This window comes from Excalfactoria chinensis, chromosome 2 (assembly GCF_039878825.1).
Source record: "Excalfactoria chinensis isolate bCotChi1 chromosome 2, bCotChi1.hap2, whole genome shotgun sequence".
NCBI classification, from domain to species: Eukaryota; Metazoa; Chordata; class Aves; order Galliformes; family Phasianidae; genus Excalfactoria; species Excalfactoria chinensis.
In genome coordinates, this window is record NC_092826.1 from 60,776,207 (window position 1) to 60,800,462 (window position 24,256).

A 24,256-nucleotide genomic window follows, 5' to 3' on the forward strand; every position below is an offset into this window, starting at 1 on the left:
GACACCTGTTACAGAGTGACGCAGCACGCGCTGCTGAGCATACAGCTTAGCAACGACTGCAATGGATAACATCCACATACCAATAGATGTGAACTGGGTCACCCGCGTTTCAGAAGAGTAAGTGCGAGGCATCTATAATAGGCCTGAGTTTGTATCAGCTCGTATTCAATACAGTGGAAATCACTATTGGCAACTGCAGTTTATTTCCACGATATAGGTAGGTTTCCTAAAGTTTCTGTAAAACCACGGCAAGCGTTTAAGAAAGTACTCTCTAACTGACCACAAGTATTGGTCAGGGTTTGTTTTGCTCTTTATTATTTTTACTTTTTGCTTAGGGCTAACATATACTAGTCAAGAAGCATACACTGCCCAAGTAAGGATGTGCTGCAGGAGCACACCCAAATAAAGGAAGAAGAGGAACTACTGAACAAGCCATAGAATCTGGTTTTAAGGACCAAAGTCATTTACATTCATAGCACTAGGGTAGGCTGTCCATAAAGATAACATGCTTAGTTTTCAAAGCTTAAAATCCTGCCAGTCTTATTTCTCCTTTCCTCTTGGAGGTTTTCTGTGTTACTTGTCGCTCTACAGCTGTAGTGAGCACAAGAGAAACAGTCACACCAAGCAGATTATCTAACCAGTTTGGACACATGTATTTTGGCAGAGATCACTTTTAGGGCAATCCTAAAGAAGGCCATTCAGTTCTTCCAGTAGTAATGAAAAAAAAAATAAAATCTTTGTCCTTGGAAGCAGTCAGTATTATGCAAACACACAATAGCTGGGTCTAAAAAACATAGTAGTAATCTGATTCCCTTAATTGTGTAGCCTTAATGTCACAACTGTCACAAAACATTTGGGCTTTCCTATCTCATTACGCTATTCACCTCACCTAATGGCAGCCCCAGCTTCCTCCTGAGACTTTCTTGCTCCATCCAGAGCAAGAAACTTCCTTCTTCAAAAGTGTGCTCGCAAATGTGCGTGTGCACTATGTTGTCCCTGTAGGAAGGCCACAAAAAGGAAAAACAAACACTTCTCAGTTTTTCTTAGAAGAATACCACAGGTGAACCAAGGATCCTGAAAAACTCAAAGCTTCCACACTGCAAAGCACAAGCAAATTGCACACACAGATTGCACACACAAGCAGCAAAACAACTCTGACAACCTGTGTGCCTAGTAGCTTGGCAAGCTTGAGAGACTATGTTTGGGAGCCTGGTTGTTTCTTCATGAAAGACATAATCCCAAATGCAAACCCCTAAAACTTTTTGAAAGTGACCACACACTTTGCTCAAAACGCACAGCAAAACAAAAATATACAGCTCACAAAAAGAGTCCTCAAGGCAGCATGTTTTGCTGAAGAGCTATGTGAACACCTGGAGAGCAAGGTCCCTGCTCCTACCTTCACAATGAACCTCCCAAACAGAAACTGTCTGAGAAAGAGGTGAAGATCTGACAGAAGATAGCATCTATTCACAAAAGCTTCAAAGTAAACTATATCTATCTTAAGACATGCAAACGGTTATTATAATTTGATAAGGCTTTTTTGTCATCTTGCCAATACTGCCTAAGAACAAGAAGCAGTCATGCTTAGTTGGAAATTCTCCCCAAAGAACTTGTAAGAATATAGTATTTTACAGGCAAGGTAAAAATAGGTTTGCCTCTGAAGTACCAGTTTGTGGCCACCACTGCACAATGAATAACCATCTTTACTGCCCTGCCTTATCAGAAGTGTATCAGCCACCAGATATTTTTATAAAAGGTGTCCTTGAAGACATTGAGGATAAGTGTTAGAACATATGGATGTTTACCTCAGCATAGTCACATGACCTTGGGATGAAGCTCTCAGACTGTTTGTAGCGCCAAAGACAATGTAAGCCTTTAAGCACTTGTAATAAAGCAAAGTCTGGGTCAAGCCAGGCCAAGGCTGCTCTTTGCTCAAATCACTCAAGAGAACAACATGGTTGTAAGTTCTATACTCTTTGTAAGCCAGTCTGGAAGTTGGGTATATGCTCCGATGAGATGAGAAACCAGAGTAGCAAGGGCAAAATTGTGGCATTGAGTCAGAGAAGGGCATTCTTTTAGTACCTGAAGGAAGCATATAAACAGGAAATGGAATGGGTTGACAGTAATAGGACAAGGGGGAACGGTTTTAAACTGAGACAGGGGAGGTTTAGGTTAGATATTAGGAGGAAGTTTTTCACTCAGAGGGTGGTGACACACTGGAACAGGTTGCCCAAGGAGGTTGTGAATGCCCCATCCCTGGAGGCATTCAAGGCCAGGCTGGATGTGGCTCTGGGCAGCCTGGTCTGGTGGCTGGCAACCCTGCACACAGCAGGGGATTGAAACTAGATGATCATTGTGGCCCTTTTCAATCCAAGCCATTCTATGATTCTTCCATCATCTGAGGAGAGACAGAAAATGCCCAATGCTGCAGGTAGCAGAGGAGAAAGCAGCAAGCTAACAAACTGTCACTATGCTATTTTTTTTTTTCCTCAACAGGGTGATGAGTTTGTAATGGAGAAAGACAGGGAAAGAGTTAGTGGCAACTGAGTAGCTGACAGGAGGCAATAGTTGAACAAATTGGGTGCTAATTGGGGATTGCAGCAACCACAATCAATATTAACAACAAAGTAGATGGAAAAAGTGAAAAAAAAAAACAACAAAACATAGAAATCAGAGTATAAAGAACTTTGGGAAAATACTGTAGGTACAGCCATGCTTGATCCATATAATCTTTAAAGAAGGTGCCTCTGTCCTCTTAAAAACAACTGTTTTCAGACATAAAACCTGCGCTTTGGGTAAATTCAAGTAACCAGCTTTGTATCTATCTATTTAAGGTTAAGAGATGGAATTCCTGCGCTTATTCACAGCTGCAAAATAGGCCTCCTGCCACCACAAGCTCACTACTTTGTACAGGACTGCATTTAAAACAAGGCTCCCCCAGGGTGGTAACAGAGCTATCTTGTGTCTTTATTGTCAGCTGCCTCTTACAGACGTAAATTCACTGTTACCGCTTCAGCTGTATGAAAATGGTTTTAACTATTTTTCTTTGCTCTTGGTGAATTAGGCAGCTCCCCAGAAAATTTTTCCAGCAGAATTACTGGACTGTGTTTATCAAAGTGTTAAAAAAAAAAGTGTTTGCATCTCAATTTTTTGCCTCCATTTAAGAAAAGGCAAGCACGCAGTGCAAGAAGAGGTACCAACTCTAGGTGTATTACCTCCAGTTTGGACTCCCCTTCAAAAGCAGCCAAAAACTCCCACCCTACCCAGCAAGGGTACTAACCATGCTGATGCTCATCAGGTGAGATCCATCTCAATAAGAACCTTAAGAACCATTTGCATCTGTCTGATGAACTCCAGCAGGAAGAGAAAGTTGGGGACCAAAAAGCATAACATGCTTTTTTGACCATCTCTCTTGTTTTAGGCAGAGCATAGGAACCTTTCCTGAGGACACCTGAAAGGTTACACTGGCAGCAGGGACCTGATCTTCCAAAACCAAAATAAACTTAGGACAACAGAAATAGCAGAGATGCCCACAAAGTGTTGAGACAATGGCATGTCCTTTTGTATTTAAGTACAGGTGACTATCTATATAAGCTATGCAACTGGTGATTCAAGCTGCTGAATTTGAGCATATAGAAGACCCCGGAACCTGCCCAGGGTGGAGCAAAACTGCTCAACAAAACTGCTTTAGGTCAGCAGGAAGATCACACTGCAGAATATTAACTATCCCTCTTCCCTTTCCCCTCAGTACACTTCATACAAATGTACCATTTTTTTTATTGCAATATGTAAGGATAGATCCTTATAAATCGCTTTCTTATTCTACACTTCTCAACTATGTAATTGATTTTCACCCATAGCTTAAATTCACATCTTCGAATTGAAAACAAGTAAGGTCTGCTGAAATTAAAATGGACCTTGTTTGTAATGGGCAGATCTAGTTATCTATATCTATTTTCTAACTCAAAAGGGGAAGCAATAACGTAAAGTAAGAAAATAATCAATGTGGGAGACTTCACTGTGTTCTGCTCAGTTACCCTCTGTTCAAGTTACGGCACATGCAGCAGTGGGCACCTCCATGTCTGTGCACTTACACATAAAACCTACTGCACTGGTAACAGAGCTGGTATATTTTCTGTTAACCGGAATATGGCAACAAAGCACTGCCAAGAGGATCTAATCTGCATTCATTTATAAATCAAATCAATATTTTCCCAGACTGCAATAGCTCTCAGAATGTTTAACGCTGAGTTCACGCACAGGATCTTCAGGATCGAAACCTTCAAATGCTATCATAAAAGTGAAGCTCTATCTTTGGGCAGCAGCAGCAGCGCTCAACTAAGCTATCTCTTGTCTTCCTGCCCTGCAGTGTGATACAAAATCAAGACCATGGAGGGATCAGCCACGTAATGCATACATACACACATATGTATGTTCATTCTCATGGAGTCCTCCATACATAAAACTGTCAGTGTTAGCCACAGCACTCTCTCAATGCTCCGAGGTAACATTCTGATCACATAAAAGGCAGCAGCAACTTACAGTTTTATCTCATAGCCCTTCCATACACAAATGTCAGATTATGCATTGCTCTTGCTAGTGTGAATGCCAGCCTGGATCACTCATGAGCCACAGATGAGCCCCAGGTCAACCCAAGACCTCTGGAGCTAAGGCATGAAATCTCAGCACTTCACAGGGTGAAAAGCCTATTCTACAGCAACTGGCAAGGATACACTGGTACTGCCCTTCTGGCATGAAGCAGGTCAAAGTAAAATGCTAATCTGTGTGCTTCTGATCCCTGCACTAAAGCACAAAGGAGGGCAGGACAACTTCTGTGGGTGTGTAAAATTCACAATCCAGCTACTCAGTTCTGTGAGCACAGGTGAGTGTGTAGTGGAAGGCCACAGGAGGGGCTCTTCTGAGAGCAAACTGAACCTTTATGGAAGGATGTCAGGCAGCTAAAAACAACGGTAAGGAAAACTGTATTTGCTGGCTGACATCTACCATCCCTTTATTTGTCCTGTTGACTGTAAAAGGCTGCTGGCGAAAGTCTGTAAGATAAGAGGGTGAAAGAGAAGGTGTTTAAGGGAAAGGATATATTAGACGTGCATGGCATGTTACATATTGTACATGGCATGTTAAGCATTCCCCTCTGTTTCCCTTGACTTCCTTGTAGTCTAAATAGGAAAGGTGGTGAACCAATCTCAAGGATTTCCCGTGACAGGTTTGATTAATGGCAAAATGGAGGAAAAAAAGATTTAGGTAGGCTGAAAATGCTGAACCTATTTTTTTATTTTATTTTTTCCCTAAGTCAGAGAAACATGAATTCAAGTGAAGTATTAGGACCTTGGAGAAGGATTACATGCTTAATTTGTTATTATTGCTAGCTGTATTAAGACAACAACAACAAACTAAACAACCCCTGTAACAACACATCATTGCCTCCCGGAGTATTTCTTCCAAACTAAAATTTCCAATGCTATATAAAGCCTAAAGCATCATGTTTTAAATGAGATATGTATGTGTTAATGGAGGGATATCTGCAGCGATATCCCCAGGCCTTACACAAGCTGACATTGTTCTCCTCCCTCCGGGCTGTGCTGCTTTCTTCCCTCTCAGCACTCGCAGCCTGGCAGGAAAGGCCTTTGCCAGACAATTCAAGAGACTCAAACCCAAATGTTCTGAATTTCTGCAAGCTACTTTCTTAGCAATTCACAAATAAGAAACTGAATTATACCTCCTATTTCTATTACCTAAATATTTGTCAACTATCCTCTATTTTCAGATAGTTTTTGCAATGAAAAAAGCAACAGTGGAATCCAGATCTCCAGGAAATACAGATAAATGAGAAAATCACAGACCTGAATGTTACTGTACTCCAAAATGCTGTAGAAAACTAGCAGACACAACTGCAAAACAAGAGGAGAGTTGCAAGTATGAAAGGCAAAGATGACCAAGTACTTGAGCAGTACCTCTCAGCTCATGCAAATACATAATGCAAGTCATTCTCTTTCTGTTCTCTGAATCATTGCAGCTGATGTAGAGGGACAGTCGCATGCCCACTTCCCCCACCCCGTACATGCACACACACAGTGCAGTTGCTGATATTTGAGCAGTTCTAAGAAAGACTAATTCTGCTATGAAGGTTTTGGAAACACATAAGACAAAACTCTTACCTCCTCTTTACTGATGGACTATGAACACCCACCCTGACTTTCCATATAGACTGAGTATACCAACAGCTGCGCTCTTTCAATGAGATAGAGAATTACTAATTTTGCCACCAAAGTCATCAGAGCAGAGCTTACTTGTGGCCATGAAATTCCTTACAGATGACATAAAAAATTATGGAGAGGAGAATGAAATGACTCACAGATTTTATTAAAACATAGACTTTCAACTCTGTGTCGTGTAGGTTTGGCAGAAAGTAAATTTGTACACGACCTATTACAAAAGACATGTTGTTGGTCTCTCCCACGAATGCCAAAGTCACTGAGAAGCTACTTGAAAAACTTACATGAAAACAGCTTTTTCACAGAAAACTGAGGTTTTCTGCCATTGGTATTCTTTCTTTTAAACAAAGAATCCTGTTTGTCACATGAATGCTCCATATTCCACTTTCCAACTCTAATCACAAAATACATTTGCAGCACATATTACAACAGTGGCTCTTAGTAAGGAGAAGTCTTTGCTGGATGAGCTGGCAGCCTGTGGATACCACAAAGCTGCTAGAACTCACTGTCCAGCCTCTCTTCCCTTTCCCTTTCTCATTTTCAGATCTGATCCAAACAACTGCAGAATGAACTCTGGGAGGAAACTTTTTCCTTTCCTCACCCCATTCTCTCGTGCTCTGATGTGAACACAGCTCAACACAATCAGTGAGCTCAATTATGGAGGAGTGACTGGAGTAAAAACGCTAGCAACAACAAAGGAATTGCCAAAGGATAGGCAGGAAAGCCCCATACTAACAGCGCCTGTGCTTCAAAAAAGGGCAGAGTTACATTTATCTACAGGTTCACATGGGTAAAACTCCTTGCAAATCCCTGAGCCTGGTATTTCTTATTGGCTAGGAAATGTCAGAATACATAGAATCTTGATGCAAGCACTCAGGCGCAACTGATGGTATGTGAATCCAACCACCTATAACCTACTCTACACTACAGTGGCCTCCAAGCTGCTGCAAGAATTTTGGCTAAGCGGAGCCTCACTATTTAGACCTATGCATCCCATGAATTCAACATCAAGCCTCACACACTCACATCCCCATTTTCAGGGTCAAGAATGCTACTGCAAATCCTTCAGACATTTAAGACAATAAACATCCCATGTACTACCTGGGGACTTAGCTAGCTCAAAGCAAGGAGGCAAAAGCCCTTTCCACTCTTTGCAGGTAAGTCATAAGCAACACAGCTAGGCAGAGCCAAGGTAAATTGAAACAACAGCTAGTTCTACCTGCAGGGTTAACTGTGACAGCAACAGCCTGAACAACAGGCCTTAAAGAAAGCACTAACAAGATTTTTACTACTCGTTTCTGATGGCACAGGTTACAGCTGGCAAGATGTAATTTTTCATTGCTAAAGCTCTACCAGTATGGCCTTTCAAGCCAACATATAGTCAAAATCATGTCCTTACCAGCAATAGACCAATCAGTAATCACATAAAAGGTGCACTGCTGCTATGACTGTGGATTTACAAAGCCATCCTAGATTTATATCACCTAAGCATGCACTCTTGTTTTCAGTGAGACTGCTTCATTTATTAAAAGTACCCAGGATTAGATACTTTTTGTAATGCAGGTAACATTACCTTGTACTCTTTAAGGCAAACAAACAGACATTTACATCTTTAGTAGATTAGAAATGTTGGCTTCATTTGAGTTTGTACATCAAACAAATCTAATTTGGAGATTTTTGTGTCCCCTTTTGTTCCTGGTACACAAAAAGCTAATCCACTTATTTGGTGTATGTCTCCTGCTGTAATATGCTTTATGACTGCACACTTTTTGCATTACATTTAAAATTTGTCATAGACTGGCATCGAAAGAGATTTAAATCTGAAATCTAGCTGTACTGTGGCAGCTAATTGATCATTATGAACAGCTGGTTTAACCAGTGCTTGTCAACAGTTTGACAAATACAGCATTTTTATCCTGCTCCTAAATTGTCTGTAAAGAAACTAAAGTTTTTTATACATACATTTGCCATTACATTACATTATTTCTGCAGTCTTCTGTCCCCCCTAGTCATGCTGATGTGACCTTACACAGAACAAAATCACAATATACTTGAAAAGCAAGTCAAACCAACAAGCCAAACAGAAAAACACACCAAATTTGGGTCTGGTTTATAGCACAATCTCGCAACCAATAAACTGGCACAACATGCAAATGTGTGAACAACAGTGCAGAAATGGTAACTTATTAAATTGGCTTTGATGACTAAAAAAACATTTGTGCCACCATAACTGATTATACAAAATGGATAGCACTGAAGAGTCACATGTTAATTTTTTCTTTCCTGGCAGTTTTGCCCATTTCTATTTGGCCAGGGTTGAAGTTTTCTGCTGTTTTTTTTAGGGAATCTTCCTGTAATTCCTTGCTGTTTCTTAATCACGCAGCCTGGGTTCCAGGGAAGGAACAGTTTTGTGGAACTGAGTTTCTTGGCAGGGTGAACTGTAACTGTCTTTGTCTTTGCCACATAAGAGGAGGGGTCATTTCTTACTTATTGATGCCTTCATCAGTCTCAGATCTGCAATGCCAAGGTGGAAAGAGGTACCAAATCTGAAGGCTTTTAAAGTAGTCTGCAGACTTTCTTCAACAATTTCTGCATCAAGTCACAGGTGTGATTTCTGTTTTCTTTTTAAGAGAACAGCATGCAGTATTTCCCAGTTAGCTATGACAACTAAAGGCCAAAAAACACACACACAAAAAGTACTGATTTTGACTCCTCTTATATTAATCATAACTTTTTAAGAGAATGAAAGTTCTCTTGCAAACATTTTGTTCAATGAACGAAAATGTTCTTTTGTGTTTCTGAAATGTTGTGAAATCCTTAGACAGAAGATGACATGTAAGCCTTACTTCTAAGCTTCCCACCTCCTCGTCCTCAGAGAAACAGTACACAAAATTTCTGTCAGAGAAACTGAATGCTGAAGAAATATAGTCAATACGTCTCCATGGAAAAAATATCCTCCTCCCCCCCCTATTCTAGAAACCTACTTGGGTTCAGATACCATCAGGTGAAATTCAACAGCAGATGTCCCATCAAAGGCATGCCAAGCAAGTTGAATTTATTTTAGCGATCTGCTGGCACTCCAGCAGAGCCATTGCTCAGTGTTATTAACTGAATTCTCCCTGTTCACCTTAAGTGGATTTAAACTCATTTTTGTTTTGCAGGAAGAACTACAGAAGAGTAATATGGTTAGTTCAGAAGCTGCTAGAATGATTAAAGGAGGATGCGTGGACTGCAGTTTGTGGTGAGAACAACTAGTACAGCAAGATTCGTGATCTTCCCACCAAAAGCCCAGAAGCAAACTTTATTGTTCCATTTCTGTGGCGGTGTCCTGGGATGCCTTTATATAGAAATCTCTTTCTGACAATTTTGCTAATGCATTATTTTGGAGATGGGCTGAAGCCAAGACGTGAGCTCAGAGCTCTGAGGCTGCGCTTCTTTTATCCAAACCTCCAAGAAGTATTTCCATCAAACACCAGTAGGCAGACATAAGCTTTAAAGCCAGGCCTTCTCATTCCCTTGCTCCTACCATACAAAATAAAATCCTTTTTATTATATTTTAGTAAGAATTGTTCTAAGCCTTCAAGCCCAGACACACTACTCCTCTCCCCACACTACAAAATGACCATTTCTCAGCATCAGCATACACACTCCAGACTTGAGATGGTGGCATGTCTAGAGCCCAGGCGGACACACTGAGCTGCTGCCACTGCAGCAGCACACATTTTGCTGGGAAGCCCAGCGAGCAAGATCAGCCTGGCTTGCCCATGGCTGGAAGCCAAGGGGAAAGGGTATGCCTGGCTGGACTTCTTCATTCCCACACTGCTTGGAGCCAGTTCCTCACCCCAGTGTCTTTCCTCTCCCCACAGCCCTGGAGTAGTGCCAGAAATGAAGTCTCCTGTCTCAAGCTCATCTGATTGCAACACAAGACCGTCATTTCTTTCCCTGAAGTCATTCTCCCTCTTCATTACACAACTGTCAATTCCTAGATTAACTTCTTCGACAACATCCTCATTCATTACACCAAACTGATTAATGGCCTGAACGCTACTCATCCCAAGCCCAAAAGGAATGCTGCTTCTCTGGGAAAAAAAAAACAAAAACAACCTACTGCAATGATGTAATTCATGATTGTAGCACAACATGTATATATAAACAGTCCAAGTAGAAGGCATGTAAGAAAACACACATCTGGCTTTCACTAGCTTCTGAGAGCTTGTTTCTGCTGCTTAAGTTCTTTTCAGGTTGTTTTTCAGAGCAACACTACATACTTTTTGTTAAGCACTGACAGTGGGGTTTGAGTTGCAATGGAAACAAATATGAAGAGAGTCTCTGTCTCGAGGAATCTCCTTTCAAGCAAAAAGAGAAGCATAAAGAAAATGACTGAACCCTTTTGGCCCAACAGAACATTATGATCTTTGCCTATCACTGCCAGCAACATTAAACCTAATGACATCTCAGCCGTGAACTGCTACTAGGGAACACATAGCAATTTCTTCAGCGAGAAAGAAAGCTAAATGTTACCTAAGTCTATGTAGTTACCATTCTGTGGTGTAGCAGCATTTATAGCACAGGTATAAAATCTCCAGTGCCCTGCCTGCAAGCCTTCATTCATTAAAACAGTCCTTGTATTTATTTTCTTATTTATTGAGCAAACAACTCGTACAAGGACTCAGTACAGAGGCTGTGCCTTAACAATTACTTCATTAAGCTTTATCAGTCTAATCAATATCACCTCCACTTTTGTTCTGCTTTACAATTAGTGTCACATAATGCACAAGTCATCACACACCACGAGGTGGGGTTTTTTTTTTTTAGAAATGAGAATTGTGGCTGTACCGCATGCAAGCACACAGCACTAAGAAAAAGCAACGCTACTTTTAGTTATACCCTCTTCTTTCCTTCCAGATTTGACTCCTTCAAGTCTGCTCCCTGCAATGCTCAGCACATTTCTATTTCTAAAAAGCATATTTTTAATATTCTGTCAGTTTTATGCACTCCAATTTGCAAACACTTTTGAGCTTCTGAATATAAAGGGCCACTCTATGCTAAATTAAACAGAACTGAATAATCATCTATTTCAGACAAAGATTCCTTTGTTCCTCAAAGTTGTTGCTATGCACGTTGATGCAGGAATATAACTTGATTGCAGGAAACAAGAAAGCTTTGTAGCTTGCATTATTTTTGGCTTACAAACACAGTCCTGTTCATTGTGGCCACAAAGACATTGCTTGATTTTTTACCAGTATTATTAATGAAACAATCTTTTCTTGCTAATGGCTACTGCAACACCATTAATACACAATTGGGATGCAACAGACCTGTCTTTATGGGTCTCAGGACTGGAGAGCCTGTTTTTCACACAGAGATTTTTAGTGTTCCAAGGCACCAAATGGTACCAGTGACAGGCAGTGGCTGATGGCTGACAGTGTACTGTCCAGCCATAACTCCTCTTACACGGTTTGCAAAGTGCAGATCACATCCCAGACCCTCTCACACTGCTCTCTTTGGCCTTTTGCTTTCTGTTTTGGATATGCTATGAAGTTCTCCATAACTCAGAGAAAGACAGCCTCAGAAAACCACACCTCGCAGCACAGATTAGTGCCATGAGTGATAAAGCAGAAATCAGAGGGCCCTGGAAGTAAGTCATCTGTGAGAAGCCCGAGAACAGTATTCTCTCTTCGACTCCAACAAACTGCACCATCATTAACCTGAGCACTGGAAAAAATCAGCCTCTTAGATTGTCCTTCTCAGATGCAGCTGAATCACTCCTGCATCTGCAGGCAGAAGAGGGATGGGAACATGGGGCTGGACAGGCATGAGAACAACCTCTATTCCCTTACCAAAGAAAGCTGTGCTGAACAACTGCTTTAAGACTGCTCAGGATATAGAGATATTCTCTTCTGGAGCATAAACACATATGGTGTAGGGCATCAAGCAGCTCAGCAACTGGGGAATAGAAAGCAACACCAGCAATGCATGTAAGGAAAAAGCAGCATGTAAGGAAATATCATATAGGGGCCAAAGGACTATCAGCAGCAATTTGGACAGCACATCTGACAGCTACAGTTCTGCTTCATTTTGTTATTTTGACTTATAGAACCACAAAGGTTAGAATAGACCTCATAGAAAGATAACCCTGCCCAGCCACCAGCCCATCTTTACCATGCCCACTAACCACTTTCCTCAGTGCCAAAGCCACACGGTTCTTGAACATGTCCAGGGCTTTCAAGAAAAAAATATCACACACAGTTACTCTGAAACGTAACTTCATTCAACAGTTACCATCATTAGGCAAGGGAAGACAACAATATTATTGCCTTTTAAATGAATGAAAATAAGCAACAATTGTATGGGAAACTGGTAATCACAGCCTGAACCTCTGATTAATCAGCTGAGGCAAGTGTTGGGTCAGCTGTGGGAGCACAGGTGAAGGTAATTCAGCTGTGCTCCTGGAAGGGGTGGAGCTTGACTCCACCTCTCCTAGACTTCATTTAAGGGCTGACCACCCCCTAAGGCAGGATCTCTTTTTAGACTTCTCCTTTATGGAGATTGGATAACCAGCCTCATCATTTTCTAGCTAGACTGAAGGCATCTGTATTGGTGAGTTTTTCTTATAGATAACCTTTGGACATCTATTACCATCATTTTTGTATTGTTACTGCCATCCTTATATTATTTCTACCTTACAAACAGTTAAAAATTGAAATGGATGACTGCATATCTTAAGAACTTTTCTAATGAGTTTAGATGAGCTTTTCTGCCTTCTCCAGTACTAACTTTTGTATTTAGTAATGTTGCATATCAGGTGACATCTGGAGCACAACTAATTTGTTCCCAAAATTCTGCAAAACCATTACAACAGGCAGACAACAGTGCCCTTCGCTGATTTTGCTGACAAAACAGCATCCATGCACTTGAACCCAAAGCACGCTTTGAAGTGAGTTTTTGACGTGCTATTGGGTGAGTACTCTCACACAGACTTGTCTAGGCAGTAGGATTAGCACAAAACGAGAGAATACTGCTGCCTTAAAATGATGTCATTACCTGTGAGGCTCTCCTTTCTCTGTCTTTCTTTGTTTTTTTAATCCACAAAAAAAAACATTAGCTGTCAAGTATCAGTCTGAGCTCAGAGTGAAACACTGAGGAGATCTCAACAACAAAACTGTCAAAATAATAATTCAGAAGTGCTTACTTAGAAGATAGGAAAGCTTGAGCTAAAATCAACACTTACTTAACTATTTTCTGTCCCCTACATCAATGCATGGAGACTAGAAGAATGTATAAAGTCAAATTCTCAGGATGCAAAAAACTACCAACAACAGAGCTCTGGCTTGCCTGCTCCTTTTTTTTTTTTTTTTTTGGCTCTTCAGTTAGGTTCTGCTCTGTTAAGTTAGGATGAAATCACACCAAACACTACACTAATGCTTCTGTTAATTAACAACATGCTTCCCAATTGCACTTTTCATTCCCACAAAAAGTGCTGCATTTTCACAAAGTATCACTTGTAGTGAGGCATTCAAACATGCTAATTGCAGCTCTGTCTCCCAGGAGGGGAAATGTATGGGCTTACTCGGCATTAGTTAAAGACTTGAGTTGATTTCATCTTATTAATGTTATTAAAAACATTTGAAAAAGTTACAATTTATTTTACTTTTGCAAGCTCGCACAAATTCACCTCAAGAGCAGATAAAAAGATATCCCAGTATGCATTACAAAGATAGATACAACCCAACTAGTTCTACACCTGCTTACAGAAAATAGAGGCAAAACGGGAAGAGAAACTCTTAAGACAGTTCTGGCTGGCTGTCTTCTACAGAAATGGAAGATGGGAGTACTTTGCATTGGCTGTGATGGGACAGAGAAACAATTATGAATTGTGCAAAGCAGATGCAATTGTAAATTGCAGCATATGCAAATCCTTCAGTATAGCTTCCTACAAACATGGTATATTTATTTATTTTTATGAACTTCACTTGTATTGAGTATTTCAGGCTTTACTGCTCTGCTTTATTTTTTATCTGGTTGCTGGGTAGTAATAGAAAAGACTGGAAAGTTTAGTCACAAGACAGCAGGAACCTGGGCTTTGTTAATGCAAATTCTTGCTTACTGCAAACAGTGACTGATGTGGATGAAGAATCTGGGTCAAAAAAGCACAACAGAGGGTACTACCTGTACTTGTACCAAATAGCAGGCAGCTGGGAAATTGGCAAGTTCAAATGCGAAAACAGTAGGAATCTGCTGCAATGAGATGATTCATCTCTTTATAAACGCATTTTAGATTTCTAGCTAGAGTGAGAAAAGTTGGTGTTTCCAGCTGAATTAATGCTTCACTGTCTGGAAAACTTCGATTTCCAATAATACTAGGAATCTGTGGCTCTTATTTGTGTGTCCATGCAGCAGTAAGGTTTGTCTTGCTGCACACCTTTGAATTCTAGTTATGGTAGTACTGACTGTATTGAGAAATATATTAGCAAAAGCGAGTCTGTATGTTGGGGAGGAATGACTCTTCAGAATAGTAGTCTACTGCTCGATAGGGAAAGAGAATGAAGCGATGTCTCAGAGAACACCTAATTAAGAAACTGCATGGGAAGAGAAGCCTCAAGGATCCTGCTCTATTTTGAAAACAGCTACTGTACTGATAACTTACAATAATCTGCCTGTAAGATTGTAGGGTAATGTTATAAAATTGATGATGTGATTTTTGACCACATATAAGTGATGAGATATTGTATAATGGAAAAAAAAAAAAAAAAAAAAAGACAAAGAACAGGCTACTGCATGAAGATAATGTCTGGAGTGCATCAAGAGTGAGTTAACAGGACACAGAGAATGAAATAAAAGCCAGAGAGACTCAGACCATTTTACAATGAGTCACCACTCTCCAAAACAACAAATCAGTACAGACAACATATCTAATCAACATCCAGGCAATATGGCAGGCTCTGAACCAGATATTGAAAACAATAAGACTGAGTGAGCTGAACTGATGAGTGAACTCATCATGATGATGAGTTATTTTCTTCAAAGAAATATGTGCACCTAATCTTTTCATTTATTCAAAAGTATATATTTCAGTGGTCAAATATATTTGATCATATGGGTTGTTACTTGTTGCAAAGGTGTAAGCCCAACTTGAAAATATGCAGAGTTGACTGCTCCTCAAAGCTCGAACATTCCTGGCACATTATGCATAATTAGTCTTCTAGTTGTATTTGTACACTTCCTTTTTTTTCAGGATAGCAGGAAAAAGTATGAAAGCCTACCTGAAAATAGGGATCCAACTATAATCATGTATGCAAAGTTTTTATTCCCTCAATCTCATTAAAAGTTTTTTCAACATAACTACTAAAAGTCTGGAGTCTATTTATTTAGTTTTTTGCGTTACTGCATAGGGAAAGGTAAGGAAGACAGCCTCCAAACTCAAGTGCTAAGAAGAGTTAGACAAAATTGCTTTATGTGTTTTAAATTAGGCTCATGTTATAAAAGGAAATAGCCATTAAAAAAGGGCTCCTCCAAATTCATACTTTCTTCCAAAAGTCAAGTTCTTGAAAACAAAAATTAAAAACCTAGCACTCCTCTTTAGGAAACCACCAGGAACTCTGCCATTAAAATCAATGGCAGCCACATCAGTGTCAGTGGAAATGGAAGATAAATTAATTATCTGTGTGCACAACCTTATTGAAAAAAAAAACAAAACAACAAAACTGTAAGTGTAAGATTAATTTTTTACAATATAGATGTTAGGTGTTACAAAGTCAATTAGTGAAATGAAAAGTTAGAGCAAATCCATCACTGTCAGTTAAGATGTATCATCGATAATATTGTCTCTTTGGTGTTCTTGCTAATTTAAAGGCATTTACCCCGAGGCTGCTGCTATTCAGCTTTTGTATGCAAACATTAGCCTGTGTCTTAATGATGTTTGCTAGTATATACACTCTAATGGGCTGTTTTCTTCATTCAAAAGTGAACTGCCAAGCAAAAAGACCATGTATCTACTGTTGCTTTAGGATGTACTAAAGTACTGAAACAGCTTAAACACCATCAGCTAAGATATTTTATCTTTTCTCTTTCAGCTCCTTCCTCATGGTGCTCTGAGAAGTGCAGCAGCTTGTTTATTTCCTTTGATTGATGATGTTTCTCCATCTCCAAATAAATTGCAGTTGGTTTTGGGAACTGCACAAAGCCTGGTTGCCTTTTGGCTTCCACTTTTGTACTCCCCAGAAGAGGGGAATGGTAAGTCCGGGCTGCTGAGACAGAAACTGCTCTTCCACACAAAGGCATGCATGCCACAAAACTGGGAGGAAAAAGGGAGGTGAGCAACCACCCTGCAAACCCAAGGCATATTTCGCCTGATTTCCAAAAAGGTGCTGAATCAATGGGAGTCAGCTCCAGTGAGGAATGCCAGCAGCCCAGTATAAATTGGGACCCCAACCTACTGCTGAATTTGATACACACGAAAGTCTCAGAAAATTCTTTGGATGATTTGGTTCCTCACTCTCCTTAAGAATACCACTGTGATTGCTTAACCTACAAACAGACTATTTTTGATCTATGTCTAAGTATATACATGAGCACAAAGAAAAGAATAAGAACCTGTGTTTTTCCTTAGGAAACCAGAACCTTTTATCAGTACTAGAAGTGATGCAGACAAACACTTTATGGAGTGATTAAAAAATGCTTCAGATAAATCTCAGGGTACAGGGTCTAGAAGACACCTCACAAAATTTGTCAGGTTTTTTTTTATTTTTAAATGCCACCCAGCTGTCCTCTCCCATCCCTGTGCACCAGTTTTTGCAGAGGGCAAGGCACAGCTCTCCTCTGATTCAGTCAGTGGGTATGGTTTCAGCCATCTCAGTGAATGACTCGCCAGGTAAAAACAAAGGAAGTGTAACATTTTGTTCTACACACTGAAACTCAAAGGTCTTGATGTTGAAATGTCACTGGTCAGGGATGTCCAAACAAATATGCTTCAGCAAGAATTGTAACCTTTAATAATAGCAATATATCCTTAGAAAGTACTTTTTAAATTATATTTGTCTTCTGCACAAATGAAAATTATTCAAATAAAATTCAAATAATTCAAATCCAGCACTACAACTAGTAATCACCAGCATTTGATTTATATAACAAAAATACAATTAAGCATGTATGGAACTCACAGATTACCAAGAATATGGTTTAATATTCAGTTACTGAAATTGTAAAAACCTCTGATTCCTCAGATGCTTCCAGATACGTATTACCTTAACAGTAAGGAGCTCTAAGAGATATAATCAGAGACGGGTGCTTAATGAAATACAAATCCACTTCCACCCACTTCTTCTGATAGCAAAATTCATCTCAAAGTAATTACCCTTTTAGTAAAGGACCAGAAAGCTTTAAGACCCCCTTGAACTTTCATACTAGTGTTTAAGTAGGATTTAAAAGAGATATAGTTATTGTGTTGACTACTTGCCTAAATGCTTAACTTAAGCTGTGAAACAGATCACACAGCAGAGCATGCAGGTCAAGAAGCCTTGTGATTAACAGTGTCAAAGGCTGACAATATATCTACTGAAAAGCAGCCTGGGCACTTTCATATTCAGCATCCATAGCTAGGAATCAATCACCTACCATCTATGCATGCACAAGACCTTCTTGTGTTACTGAACATAAAACTGTAGCAGGTCAGGTTACATGTCTGGATTTCTTGATGGTTGAAGTCCACATCTCATTTCTTGCTGTGCTGCAACAGTAAAACTGCAGCAGTCAGGTAATTAATTTGAAAATCAAGCCTCATATTAACAATGACAATCTGATGAGCACTGAAAGAATGCTTGGGACTAGTTAGTTTTATTTAGGTTTGGTACCAGTGATTCTATGCATTCAGCAAGAAGTCCCTGGCCACAATGTCACCACATCTACCCAAACTGAAGCTTCCAAGAGCAGCAGCTCCTCAAGTGCTCTGCTGAAGCACCTGTTCTCAGATTGTTGATGTTTGCCACCAGTCTCACTGGGTTAGAAAGTTCAGGATGCCAAACATGTGAGCTCCAGAACAGAAAGCTCCATAGGAGCTACCTAGAAGTGCTTTCAGCAAGCTGTCATCCTGCTTTTTTCTCATATATCCTTCAACCTGAAATACAATTCTGATATAAACGCTGCATTATTTCTCTGCTTTTCTCTCTTTATCCATTTGGACCACAAAACTGGCTTTTATTATCATCTCCTTACAGTTTATCTATATCACTGCCAGAAACTCATTCTCTACACAGCAAATTGCCACAACAATATTAACTAGAAACTTTTAATACTTCTGGGTGGACAAACAGAACTTGTGAGAAATGCTTTATAAAGACAACACTGACATCTTCATCCAAATGGTAATTTTCTGATCCTGTACTCAAGACAATGCACACAAAATGAAATATTGTCATTAACTATTATAATTTTTAATGCAATTTAGTGTAATACATGCAGTATTTCCTGTAGAAGCTGCAATTCATGGCATTTCACTGGAAGAATTCAGTGAGTTCTTTTCACATTACAAAGGAATGTTATTTCCATCCCACATTAACAGGAGAAAAAGTGTGCCCTCCTGACAATATACTATTGTGGTACTATTTGTACTTCACGTGGGACGCACAAATATTTGGTGTAAATAAGTGGATGTGGAGGCAATGGCATGGAGTCAATACACCACACTGGATTCTGACCAATGTTGGTTAATTATTAAACTTGGATTTGCGTTATTCCATAAAATAATTTAATAAGTTACCATGTTCACTAGTTTCACAAAATATCCACGGGTTTTATCTTTTCATTGCCTTCTTTTTATGCTTTATTAAAAATACATATTTTAAAAGTTTTGTTACTTTTGTAACATTTTTGTACATTTGCCCTGTATTTTCTATGTGGCCCAAGACAGCTCCTCTTTGCTCAGTGTGGCCCAGGCAAACCAAAAGGTCGGATACCTGGATCTTACACCAAATTCATACCAGCTCACGCATAGTGTCTGCTGCTAAATGAGGTTGTATCAGTTCTCTTTAGAATACTGACAGACTAAAATTAAATTATTGCTAATCATAGAGGTTAAAAACACCTGTTGTGGGCACCTGTTGACACTACTGCAAAAACATCTTTATGCAATCTTTCCATCAGGAGAAGACTGTGATATTTATCAAATAAAGACTATATAGTTAAGTAATGACATTGTATGAACAAATATGGAAGTATGCACTCAATTCATGTAATGTATTAGAGAGAATGTAGGACAGGACGGTTAGTTGCGTAAAAGAGACGTGTAAATACCTACATTGCCACTGACTTGCTGAGTGATCCTGGATGACCACCACTCAAGTCTCCTCCTGAAAGCCTGGCTAACAGTCTTGACACTTCCCTTCCCCAGAGGATGAGAAACCTCTTGGGGAGGCATGGAGAGAGTCCAAGGTCCTATCTTTTCAGGATTTCCTTAAGGCAGCTGGACCCACTGACATTTTATACAAACAAACTGCATAGGTTGTGTGGCATGTGGAAAGGAAGTTTGTCCTTGAAGAACAGAAGGACAAACAGCCATGCCCAGATGGTTTCCTGAAGCTGTTCTCTACAAACTACTAAAGAATAGGTTGAATCTAGCACAGGAATGTATTCATCTGAAATAGAAATAAAGAGGAGTTTGTAAATTGGATCCATCCCTCCCAATTCCATGCCCATATTTGTTGGGTGAGACAAAGAAAATTAAAAAAGAAAAAAAAGAAAAAAAAAAACAAAACAGCAGACAAAGCTTATAAATTAACTGCTTCCATGAGATGCTAGTACCCAAACATTCAAAGACCACATAGGCTGGGGTTTGAAGAGGTTAATAGCCTCATGTAACACATAGCCTTACCTTTCTATATTCTGTTGTGCACTACACACGGCAACTACATTCTACTTTACAACTCTACCTAGATGACTTTCAACAAGAAGGAAAAGGGAGCCAACAAATGCTTAGTAAACTTACAAATGTGTACTAAAGCAAAACATGCTAGGAGAAAGGGACAGAAATTCATTACTATTATTTTTACACACACAGGCTATGGCATTTTGTTTAGAACTGCAAGGAAAAAATATGCAAGAACTTCCTTTTTTCAGAGTATTACACTTGTATAGTACATTTAAATTTTAAAGCCAAATTAGAACCATTTATAGCCACTTCTTTAAAGGAGATCAGAGAACGAGGAATTTTAAGGATATCCAGCTCTAGAAAGTACTTAACAGCAACCTTGGAAAAGAACGAAACTCAAAACTAAAATATACGGTTATGATGTAGCTAAAGATGCCTTGAGAAAGGTCCAGAAAGAAGTGAAATGCTCAAAATTCTCCCAGAGCCTCCCCCTTACAGCAGGCACTGCTACCATCTTGCTGGCAGCAGCTGAGAAGAGAGGAGTCAATACCTTAGAAACTCAGTAATAAATTCTTGTTTGATGGCTTTTTCTCCATTCCTATCAGGGAGGCAAACTTTCAAACCAACAATAAAATTTAGAGGACTCTTACCACCCATTCCCCTGATCCCCCCAGAAAGGCTGACCCATGTAAAACTCAGCTTTAATGCCAGTTAATCCATTGGTACATTTGTACTGCAAAAGCAAACCAAACCCAGATTTACAGTTACGAAAATAATTCCAGGAAGCTGTGAGAAGGTAAAACAAAACGACAGCACTGGAGAGATCTTTTTAAAGAATACGCAGCAGTATGCACAGCCTCAGAAAAACAATATTCAAAAATCTGACCTAGATAGCAGTGTTTCCTAGTGACTAGAATTCATTAAAAACAGCACATTATAAATGTACCACACAGAACTCTTTGAAGCTTTAGCCTTAGATTCAGTCTAAATAACCACCCAACCTAGCAAAAAATAAAGGCAACATTTTTTCTTAAAAAATAATAATAATTAAAAAAATAAGAAATGAAACAACCAATCAAACAAAGAAAAACAACCCAACAAATACAACCCCAACCCCCCTAAAAAGCTAAGAGTTATTATTAGCCTCTTCTTAACAGCATAAGTCAGTATGAGACAGAGCTCTGGTTTTACATGAGTATATGCATTCTTTGGCCATGAGAGAAGCCAATAAGCTCACAGACCTGAGTGTTGGGTTCGAAGAGATTCCAAAAGCAATAGCAAAACTCAGCAGAAAGTTTCAGTTTCCATTCCAGCTAGCGCATTTTCACATAATTCTGGTGGAAAACTATGATCATTAAATTATGCCACGTCATGGCAGCAGTGTGTTATCACAAATGATGAAATCTAGCTTTTCTCATTCACCCACTTTTCACTGAATGCTACAAAGAATGAAAATTCTTCTCATAACAAGAAGGCTGAGTTGCATCCATTACAGAAGGGAAGAAGGGAGAATCAAGCTTTGCTCTTCTCGAGCAAGCTTTTGAGCCCCAAATGACCTCTTAATTTCAAGAAACTACTCATGTATTTTTATACTTAAGGTTAAGCATGTGCTTAGGAACTATATTAATGCCAAAGTTTCTCTCTAAATCAAACTTATATACACCTTCTGAGCAGATATTGCTTACTTTAAAAGCTTTATCATCATAGAAAAATGAATAAAGTGATGAGATTCATAGACTTGTCCATCTTTTCCCATAAAAGTAACATATGACACACTACAAAACACTATCCAGTGTAAATTCAGATCTTTAGATGCCTTCAAAAGGCCCTCTGGTCACCTCCACACCCTGAAGATGCTTTTTTCCCCTAACCTCAACAAACAGAAAAGAACGTTCAACCTCTGGTTTAGAATTCCCTAAGAGAACAGAATCCCAGAACTGCAACATGCAGTAAATACACATTTATGCTTATCACATTCAACTGAGTTTGGCGGCTTCTTTCAAACGACTGCAAAAAATCAGCATTGAATTGTACAGTTGCTTTATGCCTACGGACTGCACAGTTTGTCATTTGTAACACAACAGTACTTATTTTTGCTTTGAAACAGGTACTGGAGCCAAACTGAGCTCTCTTATGAAACACTAAAAAGATGCAAGTGAATGTTTGGATGTGAGTGTTCTGTTCTAGTCATTACTTACGATTCATATTTGATACTCACCAAGTCTTCACAAATTAAACCATTAAAACAGGTTTATTTCCAAGATGACTACAGTTACGAGCTAGCACAGAGCTCATTCATCCCTGAATGAGCTGAATCAGTTCCCATTATCTCAAAGTATGAAACACTGTTACAGACGGAATGACTAATGCAGGCTGCTTGGCTCTCCTAAGGTCAAAGTGCATCCTGCCTCCAATCCCATGTCCCAGAGCTGAAAGGTAAGAAAGCTCTCACTTGTTAACTGATCCCTTCCTACCTGAGGATGTTGTACACCATTTTGCTATTTTACTTTTCAATCATAACTGCAGTTCTTCTTCTCTGTAACCGGATAGATGTTTTTCCTTTGGAGGACACCATCTACATTGATTCCATCTTGCCTGTCTACTGTTTCAATCAATGATTTGGGACTGTAAATTAACCCTGACAGACAAAATTGTCTCATTTTGGATTTCATACATTAAAACTCTTTAATTCTTAATAAGGGAGTTTCTTCTTTCATTAATGAATACGAGGCTCCCACTTTTGGTGCATTAAATTTCTGAAGACAGAATAGCTTGCTGTTCCTTTTTAGTTATTTCATTTAACTTGAGCTCCTTCTTCTGAGGAATAATTAAGTACAATTTTGGATCTTAAGAACTGAAGTCATGAGGATGTCAGTGAGAACAGCAAGAGACAGCCAACCCAACTGTGCCACGACACTCGAAATAAATGAACTTACTTTAGGTTAAGGATAGCTCTACTGGAAGAGGAGCTAATTCTGTGTCATTGTGTGTTTGATCTCTATTACAGTAGAGGCACATCAGGATCAACTTCAGGACATTCACTGGATCTGCATCAGCAGTAAAATAACTGGTTTATAGAATGCATTTCAAAAATGTGAACACAGCTTGTAAGGATTTTGTTCGCTCCCTCTATGATTTTATGCTGACTTACCGAATGAAATTAAGAGAGGAAAGATACTAAATCTGACCTATACCTTTTTTTTGTTTGTTTGTTTGATTTCCTCTCCCCCTTGTTACTGTTCTGATCCTAATAAGTATTCCATTTTCAGAATAAGATCGGCAAACTCTTACCCAAAGCATCTGCTGCATTTCTTTGAATTCTCCATTACTTACTCCACAGGGGAATAACTGGAAAGGCTGTCTAAAACGTGTGCTTACAATGTGACTAATCAATGCTTTGAGTCACACAAGTACCAAATTTGGTAAAACAGTAAAGAATTATGCCTAGGTTTATTTCTACTGAGCAAAAAATGTTACCTATCTGCATAAGTCTCACTGAAATCAAAAGGACTTAAAACATGTAATTATATTTACATAAGGGAAACGGATTTAAGCACAGTATCCAAGTGCTCTATGCTGCTGGGACTTCAGCAAGTTGAGGCAAATAACAGCTAAATTTAAAAGTACTGCTCTGTACTCCTGCAATATCATCACAATTTAGATGCAACTGTGGAAGTGGAAAATTACACTCTGTACCCTCAACATACTTCACAAAGAATATACCTCTAAATTTATGTAATTAAGGTATTTTGACATATCAGTGGTTATACCATACTCCTGTGCTTCTCTTTTGGAATTATCTTATTGTCTGGTTTATTTCACCATTGCCTGGATGGCTACAGTCAAAGAGTTGCAGTTGACAGCTCAATGTCCAAGGGGAAACTGGTGATGAATACTGTTCTTCAGGAGTCTCTACTGGGACCGGTGCTACTTAACAACTTTTTGGTGACACGGACAGTGGAATTGAGTGCACCCTAAGCCAGTCTATGGATGACACCAAGCTGAGTGTTGTGGCTGACACACTGGAGGAAAGGGCTGCCATCCAAAAAGACTTGGATGGACTTGAGAGGTGAGCGTGTGTGAACTTCAAGAAGTTCAACAAGGCCAAATGCAAAGTCCTGCACCTGGATTGGGGCAAAACCAAGCAAATGCTGTGTGGAAA

At 39.4% G+C, this 24,256-nt stretch overlaps 1 protein-coding gene across 26 annotated transcripts in view; it reads right to left on the reverse strand.

Moving 5' to 3' along the window:
- The window catches only part of LOC140248656 (poly(rC)-binding protein 3-like), a 471,372-nt gene that overhangs the window by 65,109 nt on the left and 382,007 nt on the right, over window positions 1-24,256 (reverse strand). For 2 of the 26 annotated variants that reach the window (XM_072329573.1, XM_072329583.1), the window contains one exon: window positions 5,862-5,909. The exons of the other annotated variants lie outside the window; for them this stretch is intronic. The gene's annotated coding sequence lies outside the window, so the exon portion shown is untranslated. The remainder of the gene's footprint in view (window positions 1-5,861; window positions 5,910-24,256) is intronic. 26 annotated transcript variants of the gene reach the window in all.